The following is a 23875-nucleotide window of genomic DNA, read 5'->3' as shown; positions in this document are numbered from 1 at the left end:
GACTATTTCGGTAGTCAAAGTTAGATTGATCTTACCAGACAAAGGAGTTTATTAGATTAAACGGAAGAGCCTTTTTCAATGACTCATTTATATCTTGTAGCAAGATTGATTAGAGTGGTTACCAAACAGATTGTTCCTTTGTTGTTTGGAATACGATCCAAAGGACTTGCTATTCACGTGCGTGACTCTAGAAGTCGAAGGCGCAGGGATACTGAGGGAACTAAGTAGCTAGGGGTAGTCTGCTTGGTATCAACTATACGAAGTTGGTATTGGATTTTGTATAGCGACTTAATTCTGAGTGTATTCAAAACTGGACTAGGTCACGAGGTTTTTCTACATTTGTAGTTTTCCTCGTTAACAAAATACTGTTATGTCACTTACTTTTCTATTCCGCAATTATAATTGTTTTATTAAAATTAAAAGTAAATTACACGTGTACGTTAACTCCATAATACTTGATAGTGATCCTATATAGTTTGGTTACTACCGAACCTATTATCAAGTGACACAGTTTGTTGTAGTATTGTCTCGATCTTGTATCCATAGTCAATTATACAAGTTATCTTGTATTGTCTCGATCTCGTATCCATAGACAATCACACGAAGTGTGTACCGGATCGTCGTATTGTCTCGACTCTGTCCATAGACGACTATATTCGGTAGAGGACTTATAGGTTGATAAATAAAATATTGTGGTGTATTTGGGTACCCTCGTCTTTTCGATTGGTATCAGAACAAGCAAACATGAAAAGATCTATCAATCTGTGTTTGGTGCGATTCAACCTATAAGAAATGAACTCGAGTTCTCATGAATCGATTTCGGTTAACGTACCGCCAAGATTTGACGGAACAAACTATCTGTGGTGGAAATCTGCTATGAGGTCTTTTCTTCAATCACACGATTTAAATACTTGGATATTAGTCGTTGATAGTTATAATCGCCTGAATATATTGAAGATTTGGAAACTGAGTTTATACGCTTAGTAGATTATACAGGGAAAGAAAAGGCATTTACAAAACAGAATTCAGATGGTTTCAATGCTATTATACATGCTGTAAGCCGTGATCTGCAACATCATGTATCCACATGCCAAACATCAAAGGAAGCTTGTGATAATCTTCAGATCATATTCGAAGGTAACACATCAGAAAAGGAAGCTAGACTTCAAACTCTCACCTCTTATTGGGAAAACCTTCGAATGGATGACAATGATACTTTCGAAGAGTTACATATTAAACTCTCTGATGTAGTTAATGATTCTTTCTCTCTTGGAAAGAATATTTCTGAAAAAGATATAGTGTGCAAAATTCTCAGATCATTGCCATCTAGATACGAATCTAAAAAGCATGCAATCAAAGAGGAAAATAATCTTTCAACTCTCTCACGAAGCACACTTGTTGGGAAGTTAAAGATCTTTGATCATGAACCAGAATCTATTCAAACTAAAGGAATCTCTTTTGAAACTGAAAATTTTCCAAAGGCTCATGTGGAGAAAAATATAGATTGTTAGATGATTCTAATGAATTGATTGCAGAAGATTTGATGTAGAACAAACATTATCACTGATTACAAGACAGTTTCGGGATCTCTTAAAGAAAAGGAATAAGAGATTTGTAAAAGATGTTCATCGATCTTGTCGCCCTCATGATCGAGTTCCAATCAAGAACAAAAATGATCAATAAGAAGATGATGAATATCATCCTCAGTACTTCAAGTGTAAAGGTTTTGGTCATTTGGCTAAAGACTATCCTAACCTAAAGAAATACACTGGAAGCAAGGCATTAGTTGTAACTCTAGACGAGATCTCTGATTCATATAACTATGAGGAAGAGGAAATAGCTAATATTGCACTAGTTGTTAATTTAAGTCCCTCATGTTCCATTAGTGATTTAACCATTTTAAAAATGGGCATGTCTTCCGATGTTGAAAAATCATCTAATAGTGTAAGGAAAAATTACACAAAGTGCAAAACTATCTCAAAAACAAGGATTGATAAGAAGTGCATATGCAATTCCAACCAATCTCCGGAAACTTCGTTAATTCGATGTGACAAAAGAAGCTATTTGAATCATACTTCATTAAATCAAGAAAACCATGTTTGTTCTAAATCCCATGATGAGAGAAAATCTCATACTAATACCACGTAATCGATATTAGATTGCATCCTCACCTTGTGTGCCGATTTTGTGTGTGAGGAAGCAAAAGTCAAGGAATTTATGTGTAGATTATGGGAATAAAATCTAGTAATTGGAAATATATCTTAAGATATTCGTATTTATAGGAATATTATATTTCGGTAATATGAAAAATATAAAGGATCTCTCCCATGCTCTGGTCATTCCCTGTCCGAACCATGAGTCAGGGTCCAATGTCTTCTCTCACAAATGTGCTTGATCTAAAAGAGTTCTTTAAGAATAAGTCTGCACCATCTCTTGATGCTAATAAACCTAAGAGAAAGATCAAAAAGAGAGATTGGCTTAGAAAGAAGGAAGGAGAGAATATATTGAAGAAAGATCAGTAATATTGACTTGAACTGTTTCATTCTTAACGTATCTTTCAAGTCGTGCTATATTGAAAACATAACTGCAAGCTTTTGAAACTGAAAATTTTCCAAAGGCTCATGTGGAGAAAAATATAGATTGTTAGATGATTCTGATGAATTGATTACAGAAGATTCTGATGATGATGTAGAACAAACATTATCACTGGTTACAAGACAGTTTCGGGATCTCTTAAAGAAAAGGAATAAGATATTTGTAAAAGATGTTCATTGATCTTCTCGCCCTCATGATCGAGTTCCATTCAAGAACAAAAAGGATCAAGAAGAAGATGATGAATATCAGCCTCAGTACTTCAAGTGTAAAGGTTTTGGTCATTTGGCTAAAGACTGTCCTAACCTAAAGAAATACACCGGAAGAAAGGCACTAGTTGTAACTCTAGACGAGATCTCTGATTCATATAACTATGAGGAAGAGGAAATAGCTAATATTGCACTAGTTGTTAATTTAAGTCCCTCATGTTCCACTAGTGATTTAACCATTTTAAAAATGGGCATGTCTTCCGATGTTGAAAAATCATCTAATGGTGTTAGGAAAAATTACACAAAGTGCAAAACTATCTCAAAAACAAGGATTGATAAGAAGTGCATATGCAATTCCAACCAATCTCCGGAAATTTCGTTAATTCGGTGTGACAAAAGAAGCTATTTGAATCATACTTCACTAAATCAAGAACACCATGTTTGTTCTAAATCCCATGATGAGAGAAAATCTCATACTAATACCACCTAATCGATATTAGATTGCATCCTCACATTGTGTGCCGATTTTGTGTGTGAGGAAGCAAAAATCAAGGCACTTATGTGTAGATTATGGGAATAAAATCTAGTAATTGGAAATATATTTTAAGATATTCGTATTTATAGGAATATTATATTTTCGGTAATATGAAAAATATAAAGGATCTCTCCCATGCTCTGGTCATTCCCTGTCCGAACCATGAGTCAGGGTCTAATGTCTTCTCTTACAAATGTGCTTGATCTAAAAGAGTTCTTTAAGAATAAGTATGCACCATCTCTTGATGCTAAGAAACCTAAGAGAAAGATCAAAAAGAGAGATTGTCTTAGAAAGAAGGAAGGAGAGAATATATTGAAGAAAGATCAGTAATATTGACTTGAACTGTTTCATTCTTAAGGTATCTTTCAAGTCGTGCTATATTGCAAACATAACTGCAAGCTTTTGAAACTGAAAATTTTCCAAAGGCTCATGTGGAGAAAAATATAGATTGTTAGATGATTCTGATGAATTGATTACAGAAGATTCTGATGATGATGTAGAACAAACATTATCACTGACTACAAGACAGTTTCGGGATCTCTTAAAGAAAAGGAATAAGAGATTTGTAAAAGATGTTCATTTATCTTCTCGCCCTCATGATCGAGTTCCAGTCAAGAACAAAAAGGATCAAGAAGAAGATGATGAATATCAGCCTCAGTACTTCAAGTGTAAAGGTTTTGGTCATTTGGCTAAAGACTGTCCTAACCTAAAGAAATACACTGGTAGCAAGGCATTAAATGTAACTTTAGACGAGATCTCTGATTCATATAACTATGAGGAAGAGGATATAGCTAATATTGTACTAGTTGTTAATTTAAGTCCCTCATGTTCCATTAGTGATTTAACCATTTTAAAAATGGGCATGTCTTCCGATGTTGAAAAATCATCTAATGGTGTTAGGAAAAATTACACAAAGTGCAAAACTATCTCAAAAACAAGGATTGATAAGAAGTGCATATGCAATTCCAACCAATCTCCGGAAATTTCGTTAATTCGGTGTGACAAAAGAAGCTATTTGAATCATACTTCACTAAATCAAGAACACCATGTTTGTTCTAAATCCCATGATGAGAGAAAATCTCATACTAATACCACCTAATCGATATTAGATTGCATCCTCACCTTGTGTGCCGATTTTGTGTGTGAGGAAGCAAAAATCAAGGCACTTATGTGTAGATTATGGGAATAAAATCTAGTAATTGGAAATATATTTTAAGATATTCGTATTTATAGGAATATTATATTTTCGGTAATATGAAAAATATAAAGGATCTCTCCCATGCTCTGGTCATTCCCTGTCCGAACCATGAGTCAGGGTCCAATGTCTTCTCTTACAAATGTGCTTGATCTAAAAGAGTTCTTTAAGAATAAGTCTGCACCATCTCTTGATGCTAAGAAACCTAAGAGAAAGATCAAAAAGAGAGATTGGCTTAGAAAGAAGGAAGGTGAGAATATATTGAAGAAAGATCAGTAATATTAACTTGAACTATTTCATTCTTAACGTATCTTTCAAGTCGTGCTATATTGAAAACATAACTGCAAGCTTTTGAAACTGAAAATTTTCCAAAGGCTCATGTGGAGAAAAATATAGATTGTTAGATGATTCTAATGAATTGATTGCAGAAGATTTGATGTAGAACAAACATTATCACTGATTACAAGACAGTTTCGGGATCTCTTAAAGAAAAGGAATAAGAGATTTGTAAAAGATGTTCATCGATCTTGTCGCCCTCATGATCGAGTTCCAGTCAAGAACAAAAAGGATCAATAAGAAGATGATGAATATCATCCTCAGTACTTCAAGTGTAAAGGTTTTGGTCATTTGGCTAAAGACTTTCCTAACCTAAAGAAATACACTGGAAGCAAGGCATTAGTTGTAACTCTAGACGAGATCTCTAATTCATATAACTATGAGGAAGAGGAAATAGCTAATATTACACTAGTTGTTAATTTAAGTCCTTCATGTTCCATTAGTGATTTAACCATTTTAAAAATGGGCATGTCTTCCGATGTTGAAAAATCATCTAATAGTGTAAGGAAAAATTACACAAAGTGCAAAACTATCTCAAAAACAAGGATTGATAAGAAGTGCATATGCAATTCCAACCAATCTCCGGAAACTTCGTTAATTTGGTGTGATAAAGAAGCTATTTGAATCATACTTCATTAAATCAAGAACACCATGTTTGTTCTAAATCCCATGATGAGAGAAAATCTCATACTAATACCACCTAATAGATATTAGATTGCATCCTCACCTTGTGTGCCGATTTTGTGTGTGAGGAAGCAAAAGTCAAGGAATTTATGTGTAGATTATGGGAATAAAATCTAGTAATTGGAAATATATCTTAAGATATTCGTATTTATAGGAATATTATATTTCGGTAATATGAAAAATATAAAGGATCTCTCCCATGCTCTGGTCATTCCCTGTCCGAACCATGAGTCAGGGTCCAATGTCTTCTCTCACAAATGTGCTTGATCTAAAAGAGTTCTTTAAAAATAAGTGTGCACCATCTCTTGATGCTAAGAAACCTAAGAGAAAGATCAAAAAGAGAGATTGGCTTAGAAAGAAGGAAGGAGAGAATATATTGAAGAAAGATCAGTAATATTGACTTGAACTGTTTCATTCTTAAGGTATCTTTCAAGTCGTGCTATATTGAAAACATAACTGCAAGCTTTTGAAACTGAAAATTTTCCAAAGGCTCATGTGGAGAAAAATATAGATTGTTAGATGATTATGATGAATTGATTACAGAAGATTCTGATGATGATGTAGAACAAACATTATCACTGACTACAAGACAGTTTCGGGATCTCTTAAAGAAAAGGAATAAGAGATTTGTAAAAGATGTTCATTGATCTTCTCGCCCTCATGATCGAGTTCCAGTCAAGAACAAAAAGGATCAAGAAGAAGATGATGAATATCAGCCTCGGTACTTCAAGTGTAAAGGTTTTGGTCATTTGGCTAAAGACTGTCCTAACCTAAAGAAATACACTGGAAGCAAGGCATTAGTTGTAACTTTAGACGAGATCTCTGATTCATATAACTATGAGGAAGAGGAAATAGCTAATATTGCACTAGTTGTTAATTTAAGTCCCTCATGTACCATTAGTGATTTAACCATTTTAAAAATGGGCATGTCTTCCGATGTTGAAAAATCATCTAATAGTGTAAGGAAAAATTACACAAAGTGCAAAACTATCTCAAAAACAAGGATTGATAAGAAGTGCATATGCAATTCCAACCAATCTCCGGAAACCTCGTTAATTCGATGTGACAAAAGAAGCTATTTGAATCATACTTCACTAAATAAAGAACACCATGTTTGTTCTAAATCCCATGATGAGAGAAAATCTCATACTAATACCACCTAATCGATATTAGATTGCATCCTCACCTTGTGTGCCGATTTTGTGTGTGAGGAAGCAAAAATCAAGGAATTTATGTGTAGATTATGGGAATAAAATCTAGTAATTGGAAATATATCTTAAGATATTCGTATTTATAGGAATATTATATTTTCGGTAATATGAAAAATATAAAGGATCTCACCCATGCTCTGGTCATTCCATGTCCGAACCATGAGTCAGGGTCCAATGTCTTCTCTTACAAATGTGCTTGATCTAAAAGAGTTCTTTAAGAATAAGTCTGCACCATCTCTTGATGCTAAGAAACCTAAGAGAAAGATCAAAAAGAGAGATTGGCTTAGAAAGAAAGAAGGAGGGAATATATTGAAGAAAAATCAGTAATATTGACTTGAACTGTTTCATTCTTAACGTATCTTTCAAGTCGTGCTATATTGAAAACATAACTGCAAGCTTTTGAAACTGAAAATTTTCCAAAGGCTCATGTGGAGAAAAATATAGATTGTTATATGATTCTGATGAATTGATTACAGAAGATTCTGATGATGATGTAGAACAAACATTATCACTGATTACAAGACAGTTTCAGGATCTCTTAAAGAAAAGGAATAAGAGATTTGTAAAAGATGTTCATTGATCTTCTCGCCCTCATGATCAAGTTCCAGTCAAGAACAAAAAGGATCAAGAAGAAGATGATGAATATCAACCTCAGTACTTCAAGTGTAAAGATTTTGGTCATTTGGCTAAAGACTGTCCTAACCTAAAGAAATACACTGGAAGCAAGGCATTAGTTGTAACTCTAGACGAGATCTCTGATTCATATAACTATGAGGAAGAGGAAATAGCTAATATTGCACTAGTTGTTAATTTAAGTCCCTCATGTTCCATTAGTGATTTAACCATTTTAAAAATGGGCATGTCTTCCGATGTTGAAAAATCATCTAATAGTGTAAGGAAAAATTACACAAAGTGCAAAACTATCTCAAAAACAAGGATTGATAAGAAGTGCATATGCAATTCCAACCAATCTCCGGAAACCTCGTTGATTCGATGTGACAAAAGAAGCTATTTGAATCATACTTCACTAAATCAAGAACACCATGTTTGTTCTAAATCCCATGATGAGAGAAAATCTCATACTAATACCACCTAATCGATATTAGATTGCATCCTCACCTTGTGTGCCGATTTTGTGTGTGAGGAAGCAAAAATCAAGGAATTTATGTGTAGATTATGGGAATAAAATCTAGTAATTGGAAATATATCTTAAGATATTCGTATTTATAGGAATATTATATTTTCGGTAATATGAAAAATATAAAGGATCTCTCCCATGCTCTGGTCATTCCCTGTCCGAACCATAAGTCAGGGTCCAATGTCTTCTCTCACAAATGTGCTTGATCTAAAAGAGTTCTTTAAGAATAAGTCTGCACCATCTCTTGATGCTAAGAAACCTAAGAGAAAGATCAAAAAGAGAGATTGGCTTAGAAAGAAGGAAGGAGAGAATATATTGAAGAAAGATCAGTAATATTGACTTGAACTGTTTCATTCTTAACGTATCTTTCAAGTCGTGCTATATTGAAAACATAACTGCAAGCTTTTGAAACTGAAAATTTTCCAAAGGCTCATGTGGAGAAAAACTTAGATTGTTAGATGATTCTGATGAATTGATTACAGAAGATTCTGATGATGATGTAAAACAAACATTATCACTGATTACAAGACAGTTTCGGGATCTCTTAAAGAAAAGGAATAAGAGATTTGTAAAAGATGTTCATTGATCTTCTCGCCCTCATGATCGAGTTCCAGTTAAGAACAAAAAGGATCAAGAAGAAGATGATGAATATCAACCTCAGTACTTCAAGTGTAAAGGTTTTGGTCATTTGGCTAAAGACTGTCCTAACCTAAAGAAATACACTGGAAGCAAGGCATTAGTTGTAACTCTAGACGAGATCTCTGATTCATATAACTATGAGGAAGAGGAAATAGCTAATATTGCACTAGTTGTTAATTTAAGTCCCTCATGTTCCATTAGTGATTTAACCATTTTAAAAATGGGCATGTCTTCCGATGTTGAAAAATCATCTAATAGTGTAAGGAAAAATTACACAAAGTACAAAACTATCTCAAAAACAAGGATTGATAAGAAGTGCATATGCAATTCCAACCAATTTCCGGAAACCTCGTTAATTCGATGTGACAAAAGAAGCTATTTGAATCATACTTCACTAAATCAAGAACACCATGTTTGTTCTAAATCCCATGATGAGAGAAAATCTCATACTAATACCACCTAATCGATATTAGATTGCATCCTCACCTTGTGTGCCGATTTTGTGTGTGAGGAAGCAAAAATCAAGGAATTTATGTGTAAATTATGGGAATAAAATCTAGTAATTGGAAATATATCTTAAGATATTCGTATTTATAGGAATATTATATTTTCGATAATATGAAAAATATAAAGGATCTCTCCCATGCTCTGGTCATTCCCTGTCCGAACCATAAGTCAGGGTCCAATGTCTTCTCTCACAAATGTGCTTGATCTAAAAGAGTTCTTTAAGAATAAGTCTGCACCATCTCTTGATGCTAAGAAACCTAAGAGAAAGATCAAAAAGAGAGATTGGCTTAGAAAGAAGGAAGGAGAGAATATATTGAAGAAAGATCAGTAATATTGACTTGAACTGTTTCATTCTTAACGTATCTTTCAAGTCGTGCTATATTGAAAACATAACTGCAAGCTTTTGAAACTGAAAATTTTCCAAAGGCTCATGTGGAGAAAAACTTAGATTGTTAGATGATTCTGATGAATTGATTACAGAAGATTCTGATGATGATGTAAAACAAACATTATCACTGATTACAAGACAGTTTCGGGATCTCTTAAAGAAAAGGAATAAGAGATTTGTAAAAGATGTTCATTGATCTTCTCGCCCTCATGATCGAGTTCCAGTTAAGAACAAAAAGGATCAAGAAGAAGATGATGAATATCAACCTCAGTACTTCAAGTGTAAAGGTTTTGGTCATTTGGCTAAAGACTGTCCTAACCTAAAGAAATACACTGGAAGCAAGGCATTAGTTGTAACTCTAGACGAGATCTCTGATTCATATAACTATGAGGAAGAGGAAATAGCTAATATTGCACTAGTTGTTAATTTAAGTCCCTCATGTTCCATTAGTGATTTAACCATTTTAAAAATGGGCATGTCTTCCGATGTTGAAAAATCATCTAATAGTGTAAGGAAAAATTACACAAAGTGCAAAACTATCTCAAAAACAAGGATTGATAAGAAGTGCATATGCAATTCCAACCAATCTCCGGAAACCTCGTTGATTCGATGTGACAAAAGAAGCTATTTGAATCATACTTCACTAAATCAAGAACACCATGTTTGTTCTAAATCCCATGATGAGAGAAAATCTCATACTAATACCACCTAATCGATATTAGATTGCATCCTCACCTTGTGTGCCGATTTTGTGTGTGAGGAAGCAAAAATCAAGGAATTTATGTGTAGATTATGGGAATAAAATCTAGTAATTGGAAATATATCTTAAGATATTCGTATTTATAGGAATATTATATTTTCGGTAATATGAAAAATATAAAGGATCTCACCCATGCTCTGGTCATTCCATGTCCGAACCATGAGTCAGGGTCCAATGTCTTCTCTTACAAATGTGCTTGATCTAAAAGAGTTCTTTAAGAATAAGTCTGCACCATCTCTTGATGCTAAGAAACCTAAGAGAAAGATCAAAAAGAGAGATTGGCTTAGAAAGAAAGAAGGAGGGAATATATTGAAGAAAAATCAGTAATATTGACTTGAACTGTTTCATTCTTAACGTATCTTTCAAGTCGTGCTATATTGAAAACATAACTGCAAGCTTTTGAAACTGAAAATTTTCCAAAGGCTCATGTGGAGAAAAATATAGATTGTTAGATGATTCTGATGAATTGATTACAGAAGATTCTGATGATGATGTAGAACAAACATTATCACTGGTTACAAGACAGTTTCGGGATCTCTTAAAGAAAAGGAATAAGATATTTGTAAAAGATGTTCATTGATCTTCTCGCCCTCATGATCGAGTTCCATTCAAGAACAAAAAGGATCAAGAAGAAGATGATGAATATCAGCCTCAGTACTTCAAGTGTAAAGGTTTTGGTCATTTGGCTAAAGACTGTCCTAACCTAAAGAAATACACCGGAAGAAAGGCACTAGTTGTAACTCTAGACGAGATCTCTGATTCATATAACTATGAGGAAGAGGAAATAGCTAATATTGCACTAGTTGTTAATTTAAGTCCCTCATGTTCCACTAGTTATTTAACCATTTTAAAATGGGCATGTCTTCCGATGTTGAAAAATCATCTAATGGTGTTAGGAAAAATTATACAAAGTGCAAAACTATCTCTAAAACAAGGATTGATAAGAAGTGCATATGCAATTCCAACCAATCTCCGGAAACCTCGTTAATTCGGTGTGACAAAAGAAGCTATTTGAATCATACTTCACTAAATCAAGAACACCATGTTTGTTCTAAATCCCATGATGAGAGAAAATCTCATACTAATACCACCTAATCGATATTAGATTGCATCCTCACCTTGTGTGCCGATTTTGTGTGTGAGGAAGCAAAAATCAAGGCACTTATGTGTAGATTATGGGAATAAAATCTAGTAATTGGAAATATATCTTAAGATATTCGTATTTATAGGAATATTATATTTTCGGTAATATGAAAAATATAAAGGATCTCTCCCATGCTCTGGTCATTCCATGTCCGAACCATGAGTCAGGGTCCAATGTCTTCTCTTACAAATGTGCTTGATCTAAAAGAGTTCTTTAAGAATAAGTCTGCACCATCTCTTGATGCTAAGAAACCTAAGAGAAAGATCAAAAAGAGAGATTGGCTTAGAAAGAAAGAAGGAGGGAATATATTGAAGAAAAATCAGTAATATTGACTTGAACTGTTTCATTCTTAACGTATGTTTCAAGTCGTGCTATATTGAAAACATAACTGCAAGCTTTTGAAACTGAAAATTTTCCAAAGGCTCATGTGGATGAAAATATATATTGTTAGATGATTCTGATGAATTGATTACAGAAATTCTGATGAAGATGTAGAACAAACATTATCACTGATTACAAGACAGTTTCGGGATCTCTTAAAGAAAAGGAATAAGAGATTTGTAAAAGATGTTCATTGATCTTCTCGCCCTCATGATCGAGTTCCAGTCAAGAAAAAAAAGGATCAAGAATAAGATGATGAATATCAGCCTCAGTACTTCAAGTGTAAAGGTTTTGGTCATTTGGCTAAAGACTGTCCTAACCTAAAGAAATACACTGGAAGCAAGGCATTAGTTGTAACTTTAGACGAGATCTCTGATTCATATAACTATGAGGAAGAGGAAATAGCTAATATTGCACTAGTTGTTAATTTAAGTCCCTCATGTTCCACTAGTGATTTAACCATTTTAAAAATGGGCATGTCTTCCGATGTTGAAAAATCATCTAATGGTGTTAGGAAAAATTACACAAAGTGCAAAACTATCTCAAAAACAAGGATTGATAAGAAGTGCATATGCAATTCCAACCAATCTCCGGAAATTTCGTTAATTCGGTGTGACAAAAGAAGCTATTTGAATCATACTTCACTAAATCAAGAACACCATGTTTGTTCTAAATCCCATGATGAGAGAAAATCTCATACTAATACCACCTAATCGATATTAGATTGCATCCTCACCTTGTGTGCCGATTTTGTGTGTGAGGAAGCAAAAATCAAGGCACTTATGTGTAGATTATGGGAATAAAATCTAGTAATTGGAAATATATTTTAAGATATTCGTATTTATAGGAATATTATATTTTCGGTAATATGAAAAATATAAAGGATCTCTCCCATGCTCTGGTCATTCCCTTTCCGAACCATGAGTCTGGGTCCAATGTCTTCTCTTACAAATGTGCTTGATCTAAAAGAGTTCTTTAAGAATAAGTTTGCACCATCTCTTGATGCTAAGAAACCTATGAGAAAGATCAAAAAGAGAGATTGTCTTAGAAAGAAGGAAGGAGAGAATATATTGAAGAAAGATCAGTAATATTGACTTGAACTGTTTCATTCTTAACGTATCTTTCAAGTCGTGCTATATTGAAAACATAACTGCAAGCTTTTGAAACTGAAAATTTTCCAAAGGCTCATGTGAAGAAAAATATAGATTGTTAGATGATTCTGATGAATTGATTACAGAAGATTCTGATGATGATGTAGAACAAACATTATCACTGGTTACAAGACAGTTTCGGGATATCTTAAAGAAAAGAAATAAGAGATTTGTAGAAGATGTTCATCGATCTTCTAGCCCTCATGATCGAGTTCCAGTCAAGAACAAAAAGGATCAAGAAGAAGATGATGAATATCAGCCTCAGTACTTCAAGTGTAAAGGTTTTGGTCATTTGGATAAAGACTATCCTAACCTAAAGAAATACACTGGAAGCAAGGCATTAGTTGTAACTTTAGACGAGATCTCTGATTCATATAACTATGAGGAAGAGGAAATATCTAATATTGTACTAGTTGTTAATTTAAGTCCCTCATGTTCTATTAGTGATTTAACCATTTTAAAAATGGGCATCTCTTCCGATGTTGAAAAATCATCTAATGGTGTTAGGAAAAATTACACAAAGTGCAAAACTACCTCAAAAACAAGGATTGCTAAGAAGTGCATATGCAATTCCAACCAATCTCCGGAAATTTCATTAATTCGGTGTGACAAAAGAATCTATTTGAATCATACTTCACTAAATCAAGAACACCATGTTTGTTCTAAATCCCATGATGAGAGAAAATCTCATACTAATACCACCTAATCGATATTAGATTGCATCCTCACCTTGTGTGCCGATTTTGTGTGTGAGGAAGCAAAAATCAAGGAATTTATGTGTAAATTATGGGAATAAAATCTAGTAATTGGAAATATATCTTAAGATATTCGTATTTATAGGAATATTATATTTTCGATAATATGAAAAATATAAAGGATCTCTCCCATGCTCTGGTCATTCCCTGTCCGAACCATAAGTCAGGGTCCAATGTCTTCTCTCACAAATGTGCTTGATCTAAAAGAGTTCTTTAAGAATAAGTCTGCACCATCTCTTGATGCTAAGAAACCTAAGAGAAAGATCAAAAAGAGAGATTGGCTTAGAAAGAATGAAGGAGAGAATATATTGAAGAAAGATCAGTAATATTGACTTGAACTGTTTCATTCTTAACGTATGTTTCAAGTCGTGCTATATTGAAAACGTAACTGCAAGCTTTTGAAACTGAAAATTTTCCAAAGGCTCATGTGGAGAAAAATATTGATTGTTAGATGATTCTGATGAATTGATTACAGAAGATTCTGACGATGATGTAGAACAAACATTATCACTGGTTACAATACAGTTTCGGGATCTCTTAAAGAAAAGGAATAAGAGATTTGTAAAATATGTTCATCGATCTTCTCGCCCTCATGATCGAGTTCCAGTCAAGAACAAAAAGGATCAAGAAGAAGATGATGAATATCAACCTCAGTACTTCAAGTGTAAAGGTTTTGGTCATTTGGCTAAAGACGGTCCTAACCTAAAGAAATACACTGGAAGCAAGGCATTAGTTGTAACTTTAGACGAGATCTCTGATTCATATAACTATGAGGAAGAGGAAATAGCTAATATTGCACTAGTTGTTAATTTAAGTCCCTCATGTTCCACTAGTTATTTAACCATTTTAAAATGGGCATGTCTTCCGATGTTGAAAAATCATCTAATGGTGTTAGGAAAAATTATACAAAGTGCAAAACTATCTCTAAAACAAGGATTGATAAGAAGTGCATATGCAATTCCAACCAATCTCCGGAAACCTCGTTAATTCGGTGTGACAAAAGAAGCTATTTGAATCATACTTCACTAAATCAAGAACACCATGTTTGTTCTAAATCCCATGATGAGAGAAAATCTCATACTAATACCACCTAATCGATATTAGATTGCATCCTCACCTTGTGTGCCGATTTTGTGTGTGAGGAAGCAAAAATCAAGGCACTTATGTGTAGATTATGGGAATAAAATCTAGTAATTGGAAATATATCTTAAGATATTCGTATTTATAGGAATATTATATTTTCGGTAATATGAAAAATATAAAGGATCTCTCCCATGCTCTGGTCATTCCATGTCCGAACCATGAGTCAGGGTCCAATGTCTTCTCTTACAAATGTGCTTGATCTAAAAGAGTTCTTTAAGAATAAGTCTGCACCATCTCTTGATGCTAAGAAACCTAAGAGAAAGATCAAAAAGAGAGATTGGCTTAGAAAGAAAGAAGGAGGGAATATATTGAAGAAAAATCAGTAATATTGACTTGAACTGTTTCATTCTTAACGTATGTTTCAAGTCGTGCTATATTGAAAACATAACTGCAAGCTTTTGAAACTGAAAATTTTCCAAAGGCTCATGTGGATGAAAATATATATTGTTAGATGATTCTGATGAATTGATTACAGAAATTCTGATGAAGATGTAGAACAAACATTATCACTGATTACAAGACAGTTTCGGGATCTCTTAAAGAAAAGGAATAAGAGATTTGTAAAAGATGTTCATTGATCTTCTCGCCCTCATGATCGAGTTCCAGTCAAGAAAAAAAAGGATCAAGAATAAGATGATGAATATCAGCCTCAGTACTTCAAGTGTAAAGGTTTTGGTCATTTGGCTAAAGACTGTCCTAACCTAAAGAAATACACTGGAAGCAAGGCATTAGTTGTAACTTTAGACGAGATCTCTGATTCATATAACTATGAGGAAGAGGAAATAGCTAATATTGTACTAGTTGTTAATTTAAGTCCCTCATGTTCCATTAGTGATTTAACCATTTTAAAAATGGGCATGTCTTCCGATGTTGAAAAATCATCTAATGGTGTTAGGAAAAATTACACAAAGTGCAAAACTATCTCAAAAACAAGGATTGATAAGAAGTGCATATGCAATTCCAACCAATCTCCGGAAATTTTGTTAATTCGGTGTAACAAAAGAAGCTATTTGAATCATACTTCACTAAATCAAGAACACCATGTTTGTTCTAAATCCCATGATGAGAGAAAATCTCATACTAATACCACCTAATCGATATTAGATTGCATCCTCACCTTGTGTGCCGATTTTGTGTGTGAGGAAGCAAAAATCAAGGCACTTATGTGTAGATTATGGGAATAAAATCTAGTAATTGGAAATATATTTTAAGATATTCGTATTTATAGGAATATTATATTTTCGGTAATATGAAAAATATAAAGGATCTCTCCCATGCTCTGGTCATTCCCTTTCCGAACCATGAGTCTGGGTCCAATGTCTTCTCTTACAAATGTGCTTGATCTAAAAGAGTTCTTTAAGAATAAGTTTGCACCATCTCTTGATGCTAAGAAACCTATGAGAAAGATCAAAAAGAGAGATTGTCTTAGAAAGAAGGAAGGAGAGAATATATTGAAGAAAGATCAGTAATATTGACTTGAACTGTTTCATTCTTAACGTATCTTTCAAGTCGTGCTATATTGAAAACATAACTGCAAGCTTTTGAAACTGAAAATTTTCCAAAGGCTCATGTGAAGAAAAATATAGATTGTTAGATGATTCTGATGAATTGATTACAGAAGATTCTGATGATGATGTAGAACAAACATTATCACTGGTTACAAGACAGTTTCGGGATATCTTAAAGAAAAGAAATAAGAGATTTGTAGAAGATGTTCATCGATCTTCTAGCCCTCATGATCGAGTTCCAGTCAAGAACAAAAAGGATCAAGAAGAAGATGATGAATATCAGCCTCAGTACTTCAAGTGTAAAGGTTTTGGTCATTTGGATAAAGACTATCCTAACCTAAAGAAATACACTGGAAGCAAGGCATTAGTTGTAACTTTAGACGAGATCTCTGATTCATATAACTATGAGGAAGAGGAAATATCTAATATTGTACTAGTTGTTAATTTAAGTCCCTCATGTTCTATTAGTGATTTAACCATTTTAAAAATGGGCATCTCTTCCGATGTTGAAAAATCATCTAATGGTGTTAGGAAAAATTACACAAAGTGCAAAACTACCTCAAAAACAAGGATTGCTAAGAAGTGCATATGCAATTCCAACCAATCTCCGGAAATTTCATTAATTCGGTGTGACAAAAGAATCTATTTGAATCATACTTCACTAAATCAAGAACACCATGTTTGTTCTAAATCCCATGATGAGAGAAAATCTCATACTAATACCACCTAATCGATATTAGATTGCATCCTCACCTTGTGTGCCGATTTTGTGTGTGAAGAAGCAAAAATCAAGGCACTTATGTGTAGATTATGGGAATAAAATCTAGTAATTGGAAATATATTTTAAGATATTCGTATTTATAGGAATATTATATTTTCGGTAATATGAAAAATATAAAGGATCTCTCTCATACTCTGGTCATTCCCTGTCCGAACCGTGAGTCAGGTTCCAATGTCTTCTATTACAAATGTGCTTGATCTAAAAGAGTTCTTTAAGAATAAGTCTGCACCATCTCTTGATGCTAAGAAACCTAAAAGAAAGATCAAAAAGATAGATTGGCTTAGAAAGAAGGAAGGAGAGAATATATTGAAGAAAGATCAGTAATATTGACCTGAACTGTTTCATTCTTAACGTTTCTTTCAAGTCGTGCTATATTGAAAACATAACTGCAAAGCTGTATATATTGTACATGTTGTATATAATACTCTAGTGATGTGACATGATCATAATAGTATGATCATGGTATTAAGGAATAAGACATCGACATAATCTTGTATATAGTGTTATGATTATGTGAATGGGTTATGGTGAAGATTTCATCCTAGAAAACAATGTTTTTCATTTGTTTAAAGGAAGTACATTCATGAACTTGTTTCGTGAATTTAAAGGGAAATCAATAGGCTTATTGGTCTGGCTATTCATTGCATATCTTTGGATGACCAATATGTGTGAGATGGTAGAACCGATCTTAACTTATGTTATGTATCTTCGTATAACTAATCACAATGCCTAGACTTACGATTTGGTATGACCGGTCCTGGTAATTGGTGTAACCGATCCTAAGTGTTTTGGGGTAAAAACTGATTCTGCTGATTTTGGTAAATTTGGGTGTGTTGATGAGAAATGAATTCAAACCCTAAACAAATGCATTGCATGGGAGTACTTTAGATTCGAAAGATCAATCTGTACAATCCTGGCTTAAACCAAGAAATGGTTGTTCCAGTCTTGCTTCGGTCACAAAGTGAAGGAGAAGGGTTGATCTTAGGGAGGGAAGCGAAGAAGGTGTTGAGATCAGAATGGTTAACTCTGAAGGTGTGACTATTTTATGACTTGTATCAGAATATAGAACTGGCTTGCGTAATGTAAGCTATCAGTTCTTGGTATTTTTTCTGGATACTTGTGTTGTTTAACCAAAACTCTCTTGTTGGTTGAAATAGGTTGAAAACCTATTTATATAAGTCATAGTTGAACGCACCCTGATCTCATACGAAATGGGAGTAGTTGAGTGATGGAGAAGCGAGATCGTGTGAAAATGTTGAAAACTGAAAAAGCGGGGGTCTAACAACACCACCCAATATTTCGCTTAGCAATCTGTATGGACTAACTCCGAAATACTTTGCTAGAGAATGAACTAGACAGTCAGACTCAATCTAGATAAAAGTATCTCAAGGAGTTAATATCTCTCTCTTGATTTGATTTTTACTCAAGGTAAAAACAATAGCGAGTCTTTATCAAATACAAGGAATAACTTGGACGGTACCAAAGACCAATGTCCAAGTGTTAATCAATGAAATCAACAACCACAAGGTCGGATCTCTAATCGATTAAACTTTAATGCACAACCTATATTATTTCAATTATAAAGATAAAAAATATAATGCAGAAAATGAAATAACACAGACACCAGAAATTTTGTTAACGAGGAAACCGCAAATGCAGAAAAACCCCGGGACCTAGTCCAGATTGAATACACACTGTATCTTGCCTATCGGAGAACTCTCAAGATCTCAAGCCAATTAAAGATCGTACTCGTACGATAGAAGATGCAAGATCAGATCACACAACTACGATAAAAGTATTATCGGTCTGGCTTCACAATCCCAATGAAGTCTTTAACCTGGTTTTAGAGAAGAAAACCAAAGGTTAAAGGAGAATCGACTCTAGCGAGCGCACTAGTATCACACAGACGTGTGGGGATTACTTTTGCACAATGCTAGATGTCTCTTTTATATAGCGTTCAAATCAGGGTTTTTCCTTAGTTACAAAGCAATCCATATTCACCGTTAGATGAAAACCTGATTTAGATTCAAGCTAATATTTCTCAACCGTTAGATCGAAAACTTAGCTTGTCACACACACTTGGGTAGACGTTTATTGGGTTTGTGAAAACCATGCCCAAACGTGTACGTGTATGTTACTTCAACATAGTAACCCAAAAGGTTAACCATATGAGCAATTCATATTAACCTAGTTCTTCTTCACCATAACCAGTTCAATTGACTCAAATGAACTAGTTAGAGAGTTGTTCAATTGCTATGAGATCTTATGTAACTACACAAGACACAATTGAAACAAAGATGATTCGATTCGATGAATCGGCTCATGAACTTTATATCCATGGTTTGCATAAAGCATTCCTTAGTAATTTAAGTTTCATGTTCAGAGCACATCTTTACATCATAACCACTTAAGCTCACAAATAAGTTCGCAGACTTAAGGCAACCGGCAGAGTTTTCCAAACTCAGCAGAAAATCTCGGCAAGGAGACTTCTGCCAGTTCGCGGACTAGGTTCGCGGATTAAACACGCAAACGAGTTTTTGGAAAATCCCAGCAGAAATTCTCGGCAAGAGAACTTCCGTCAGTTCGCGGACTGGATTCGCGAACTCGGCAAAGCTAATTCCTCCGGTTTCTCTCAATCAACAAAGTTCGAAAACTTCGGATTAAGGAATACATGGTTATGTAATCTAAAATTTCATTCCAATCATTGAGACATTCTCAGAGGACGTTATATATCCGTTATTCACAGACCGTTTCACGTCAGAGCAATTCTCAAAGTAATTGAAACTTTTCATGACTTTCGTCACTAGGTGAAGATAAACTTGATCAAAGCGAAACGCTTTACCAACACACGATTTCGAGAAAAAGATAAGTAGTGAATACTTAGCTCGAAATGTCAAATGTGTATGATCCAGTCTATATATCATACGACTTATTGTCTCATAAGAAGTAGGAGATAGAATAGATAGACTTTTGAGTGATAGATAAGTTCAAGTCTCCACATACCTTTTTGTTGATAAAGTTCCACGGTTCCTTGATTAGATCTTCGTCGTTGTATGATGAATCGCCATGAAGTCCTTGAGCTCAACTACACTTTTCTATCCTAGTACGAGACTTAGCTATAATAGACTAGAAATCAAGACTCATAGTTTTGATCACCAATGTTGACAAACATGCTTGATATAGCAACGCATGCGAGGTCGACCGAGCTATGATCTAACAATAACCACATCTTCTAATGAGGGAAGACGGGTCGGTACACACCTACTACTTATCTTCCGCCACTAACTGTCCGCTTTTCCTGACACTTTCTCATAATGGGCGTGTTGCACTTCGCACGTTGTAAACCGCCAGACCAATACCCTGATGAACATCCCCCAGTTTGTGACATGTTTGATGTCTCGAGTATTTTCGTGGAAAATATGCAGCAGGCTGGTGAATCGTCTTGTTTGCAAGACCTAGTTATTCTGACCAATCACGCGCAAGCTAGGTGGCCGGTGGTCATGTGTGAGTAGCTGCCAGGAGCTATCCATGTACATTAAAGATGTGGTGATCGGTCCCTATAGGAGAATGGTGGCTGGTAGCCATTTTGACATCCTATTGTTTGGCCCAAATTAAATCTAAACCGGTTAAATTGTCTATCCAAGTTGGATGGCCGAGATGATTTGCAGAAGTTTGTGCTAATTCATGAAATTTCGTAATCAGAAAATTCAGATGTGAGACCCTCACTAAAACTGATGTAGAATTCTCATACGAACTCGGATTTTGACGATCCGCCACTCCATTCTTATCAAAAAAGAATTTCTTATCTCCCAACGAGGGAATACTTTGGTTTTGAGGTCGTTTAGAAGGTGAAAACAGCCGACAGTAAAAACTCAAGAAGAATTCAGGAGGAATTCTGTCAGTTTTCAGCCATGACCTAGCTCGCCTTTTAAGCTGTATCTTTTAGCTCTTTAATCCGATTGATGTGATTTTTTAGTATGTTATGCTAGCCATCCATACGAAACTTTAGGCATGTAGCTCATACCAAAATTGTTTACCAAATGCTCCCAGTTGTTCGTCCAATCTTTGGGTGATCGTTTAGAATTCATATGGGTAGGCCGCGGCGTGGCCGATTGTTCCTTATGGAAGAAGAGCGGCCAATGATCACGACGACATTTTTTTGAAAGCCTAGAATAGGAGTGTGTCCGGACGATTCGACTAGCGAAGTTGGGAGGCCGAGATGATCTGCGGCAGTTAATGGCCGTCGTTGATTAATTTAGGTTTTTAAAAAGTCGTGTGCCCAACCTATTTTGGGCTAACGGTTTTTGGTGTTAGCCGCCCTGGGAGTTGTTTGACCGACTAGCACAATAGTCGGGTCGCTGGTGAACATATCCGCACCATGCCCGTTGATTGAGATTGAATCTAGGCCGGTCAATTCGGCTGGCAAAGTTGGGCGGCCAAGATCGTTTTGCGGCAGTAATGTAATGCCGCTTAATAGAAATTAGGGTTTTGTAACTCGCGCGGCCAACTGTTTTGATAAACGTTTAGTGGCTCCGCTTGCAAGTCGTAAGGATGCCGATCGGCCTGGGCATTAGCAGGCCCGCCAGTGTACATGATGACGCTTGTCCAACCATGTTAGGAGGCAGCTATGTTTGATAAATCGACTGGCCAAAACGTACGGCCGTGATCGTTTTTGATACTGTCACGGGCAGCCTATATTAATTTCTTAAGGAGTTAGGCACATCGACCAACCAACTTCCAACTTTATTTAAAAGTCCGTGTGGCGCGCTTAAAGGCGATCTGATTGGTTGATGGGAAAGGGTTCCAGCAAGAAGCAACATGGAGCGTGGCCAGCCGTCCACAGGCAGCGCCTGTTGGAGCGGATCGGCCGGCCAAGTGGTGTGGTCGCGCCTTCTTTTGTTGTTGCTTCTATTCGCCGCAGTTCCTCTTTATTTCTTGTTCTGGTTTTTCCTGATCAACAAAGTACTCATACTTTGGTTCAAGGAATAAGAACTTATACATATATGTGTTACCACACAATGCTTATATCCAACATTGGTTATATAATCTAAACTCTCATTTGAATCATTGAAACATTCTTAGAGGACGTTATATAGTTGTTATTCACAAACCATTTTTCATCAAAGCCATTTTCAAGTGATTGAAACATATCATGACTTTCGTCACTAGGTAAAGATGAACTTGGCCAAAGCGAAAGCTTAGCAACACATATTTCGAGAAATATATAGGCGAGATAAACTCGGCTCGAAATAGCAAATGTGTATAATCAAAGTATATATAGCAAAACGACTTTTGCCTCAATATAGGAGATAGAGTAGATAGAATTTTGAGTGATAGATAAGTTCAAGTCTCCACATACCTTTTAGTCGATGAAGTTCCACCAGTTCCTCGAGTAGTCATTCGTCTTGTATGATGATCACCATGGAGTTCTTGAGCTCAACTACACTTTCTATCCTAGTCCGAGACTTAGCTATAGTATACTAGAAATCAAGACTTATAGTTTTGATCACTAATATTTACAAACATGCTTGAGATAGCAACGCATGCGAGTTCGACTGAGCAATGCTCTAACAATCTCCCTCTTTGTCAATTTTAATGACAAAACTATCAATACATATGGAATACAAAAATAAATAAATACACTTTTGTAGCTCCTATTCCACATGCCTAATCTTCAACATTACTTGAAATCTTCGTCACTTCCAAGTAGTCCAATGATTCCAAAGGTTGTAAGTTTAGCATCATCGTCGTTGAAAATCCGTAGCTATAACAATGAGAAAACAATAATTTTCAATCATTGTTATACAGTGTCATAGTATTATTATACAACATCAAAGTTCAATTGTATCACAACTTCGACAACAATACTATGGTGATATGTATCACTCCCCCTTAGTCAATACTCCATCTCACATGGAAACCACTCCCCCTTACATAATGATCCGAAAACCATATGTATTTGTAGTGTGAACTACATATTAATTCTCCCCATTTTTTTCAATCAAATTGGCAAATGTACGAAAACGGGATCCTAATAAAAATTTCCATAGAGACATTTCATGACCAAAAGTAAGCACATATCAACTTATTTAGATGCAATCATATAGCCGAAGTTATATGCTTTCATCAAGGAGTTTATAAAGATACAAGATAACTCCTATAATATTCCACAGCCGCACTCCCCACAAAGATTTGGCAATTAAGCAAAAGTTCAATTAAGAACTCTCCCCCATAAAATGTTATTCCCGAAAGAACAACAAGAGAGACCTTAATTTCAAAAGAAAAGAAGGATTTCTTTGGACATAATGTTGTAGTATTTTTTAAGGGATAAATAAGGGATTCGTTTCTCGGACTTGTAAAGATTTAAAAATAAAAATATATACAAAAAAATATTAACAATATGGGCAAGAGTACTGGGACTAAATATTCGGCCATTTTTCATTTTCGAGTGGTTCAGAATTTAATTCTAGGCGATTATAGTTCAAAACAAAACAAATATTAACTCTAGTTTATTGCCAAGATAGATTTTATAAAATATTACTTGTATTTCTTAAGCAGGGCATATCAAAAATCCCTAGGACTAAGCATACTCCATCAAATGAAATCACAAGTAATTAATTTAAAATCTTAATTCAATTAAAATTAGTGCAAAAAGTAAATAAAAGAATTAATGAAATTACCACATGGATGAAACTCAACCTCCTCCGTCGTCCCAGTGTTGGGTTTATCTCATCATGATAAAAACACGCTCAAAGTATTTATTTATTGCTCAAAGGGTTTTTACAAGGATGAAAATGGAGATGAAATAATAAAACAGT

Source organism: Papaver somniferum, chromosome 7 (assembly GCF_003573695.1).
Source record: "Papaver somniferum cultivar HN1 chromosome 7, ASM357369v1, whole genome shotgun sequence".
NCBI lineage: Eukaryota > Viridiplantae > Streptophyta > Magnoliopsida > Ranunculales > Papaveraceae > Papaver > Papaver somniferum.
Note: the sequence above shows the minus strand (reverse complement) of the source record.